This window comes from Manis pentadactyla, chromosome 16 (genome assembly GCF_030020395.1).
Source record: "Manis pentadactyla isolate mManPen7 chromosome 16, mManPen7.hap1, whole genome shotgun sequence".
NCBI classification, from domain to species: Eukaryota; Metazoa; Chordata; class Mammalia; order Pholidota; family Manidae; genus Manis; species Manis pentadactyla.
Window position 1 is genome coordinate 71,987,837 of NC_080034.1, and position 643 is coordinate 71,988,479.

Consider the following 643-nt stretch of genomic DNA (forward strand, 5'->3'; position numbering starts at 1 on the left):
TGAGTTCAAGATATCCCCATACCCACACATAACTTTCACTTGATTTGCACTATGGTTAACAACTAAATAAATATTACTTTATTCTCTACATATTATTTCCAATGGATGATATCCTGGGTTTAACAGTAGAGCACTCATTGGTCATCATTCATTGATTACCACTTGAATGGCAATCGAAATACAAACTTGCGGGTAGGCCCGGGATCTATAATCTACAGAGCAACCAGGACTGAAATGATGACGGTTACGGCGAAGGCCTCGTGCATCCGAATGAAAGTATGCTGTGGATACCTGTAGTTGGGTGGCAGCACAGGCTTAGGAGGACTTTGGTTATTTGAGGAGAACCGTGCCAGGGGCTTGAGGATACACTCACCCTAGGGCACCTCGAGTGCAAGTCAGTCACAGAACAAACGATACCCACACGTACAGTGACAATTACTACTGGACCAACTGCCATTTTCATACCATGCCCACTAATTCCTGCCCAGCTGCTCCTGCTGAGTATGTACCACCAGTGAAGAAAACACCAGCCCAAAGTAGCCAATATGCACAGCAAGCTTTCCTTTATTCAGGGATATTGTATTTGTTTAAAAGAAAATGATCATTCTTGAAAGACTGCTCTGTGTGTGTGTTTAACCACTTT